The sequence below is a fragment of the Chrysochloris asiatica genome, unplaced genomic scaffold (genome assembly GCF_000296735.1).
Source record: "Chrysochloris asiatica unplaced genomic scaffold, ChrAsi1.0 scaffold00229, whole genome shotgun sequence".
NCBI classification, from domain to species: domain Eukaryota; kingdom Metazoa; phylum Chordata; class Mammalia; order Afrosoricida; family Chrysochloridae; genus Chrysochloris; species Chrysochloris asiatica.
The window spans coordinates 3,261,937-3,263,843 of NW_006408747.1; the positions used below are offsets into that span (position 1 = coordinate 3,261,937).

The window sequence follows — 1,907 nt, forward strand, 5'->3', positions numbered from 1 at the left end:
AAATCCAATTAAGTATAGGCAGAAGGCCAGCTTACAAACTTTCTGTAATTATTATTCCCAATATTCCTATCGCACATGTATGCCTATTTTACAATAATAGGCAGGGGAAATCAATATCCATAAGGCAGTCAGACATGTTAACCTTTTAAAATACTCAAATTCATTCTTTCCCTCTCCCTTGAACTAACTCTATTCATGTGCATATAGTTTTGGGCCTCTGGCTGGGTGGATTGCAGTAGGCCCTGGCCACAGATCAGCTATCTATCTTTTCTATCCTGATTAACATCAGTTCCGTACAACTCCAGAAGCTGCTCTCCTTTCAACTGAAACATTTTATCCCATTCCCCTTCATTCTTCCTCCCACAAAATTTCACAATTTTTTATGTCTGAAGCCATTGCAATGAATCCTGCTCACAGGGCCAAGTGCTTAAAACAAGTAAGGACCACATCTGACTTCCTTTGAATCTGGACTAGTCCTCAGACTTAGGGTATGATACAACATCTAATAGCTGTCTAAATTCTGACTACAAATACAAGAAAACTGAGGATTGAGGCTTTCCAAACCACCGCTCTAACCAGTCAGTAAAAGGATCACTAATTCTAGCATTTTCAGTCAGTTCATTAACTAGGGTGTACTTTTTGCAGGGCCTTTGTGATAGCTGCATCAGGAGCTATGTTGTTAGTGATAAAGGTACCACACTTAGTTTCCAATATTACACACACAACTCCCTTTTCATCTAGCATCATGTCTAATGCTATTCTGTTTTCCCAAGCCATCTTGCTAGTGGCATCTTACTGACTAGCTACTCCTTGTAGGGCTTCTCTGGTGCAGTTTATGAACCTCTATTGGTTAATTAATTCAGTCTACCTTTTTTAGACCATCAGAATGTATACTTTCAAACCCTGCAGCTATCCAATTCTTAGATTTAAGCTCATTAGAAACTCCTCTAGGGACTCCAATGGAGTTTATATAAATATATAAATCAAGAGATCCATTGAGAGATCTCCTGGCTCAAGATTTCTCATAATGCGTAGGTTTCTTGTAGAATGCTAGGGTGAAGGGAATTGCCATCTGGACCCATGCACACGTCTCAGTACAATTGAACAGCAGCAAATCTCGGGCATTCCTTTTACCACAGTACTCTGAGGGCCAAATAAACTCAACAATGACATTTTGGACATGAGTGCAAGTTGTCATTTCTCCTATGGTCGTTGTGAACTCTGTTCCCTGCCTTGAAAGACAAGAAGAATGGTTCATCATCCTTTTGGAGAATGAAAGAACTGCCTTTGACAAGCCCTTATAAGTTTCATTTCCCCAAGCATCTTTGTCTTGGTACAGAGCTGACATGCAGTACATGTCCAAATCCCAACCAAGGGAAAAGGAAATTACCTGTGCCTGTGGTTTATCAGCTGTGCAAACATGGCAGTCACTTTTGTTGAGAACCTGTACTGACTATTTAACTCAGTCTACCCAACCATTCACATGTCCGTATTTTGCTTCTGTTTCTAATGTTTATCTTAGGTCTTTTACCTCAATTACTTCCACTCTTTTAGGGATATTTTCAGTCCACAGGGTCCTGTCCAGAGATGTGGGCACCCGTTCCATAGACCTGGATTGCTACTGTTGATTCCCTATCAATGACATTGGGGACATTAATTGAGATAAGTCTAATTTGATGATTTGAGGGAATGATGCCATGGTTACATTTACTATCAAATCTGGCTGGTGGTTGTAGGCAAAAGCCCTTTGCATCTCCCCCATGGTAATGACACATTTTAGCCATATTAGCTTCCAAAGACATCCCATCTGTCAGAAGTATGGCAAGGCAGCTTCTCAGACTTTTTTCAGGGTCACTTTGAGAGGTTCCCTGAGTGAGTGTTGTGTTTCCCACAGGTAGCTACTTTTC

At 40.7% G+C, this 1,907-nt stretch overlaps 1 pseudogene; it reads right to left on the reverse strand.

The window, feature by feature from the left end:
- LOC102822527 overlaps window positions 1-1,606 on the reverse strand; it is a 24,211-nt pseudogene extending 22,605 nt beyond the window's left edge.
- Window positions 1,607-1,907: the final 301 nt, after the last annotated feature.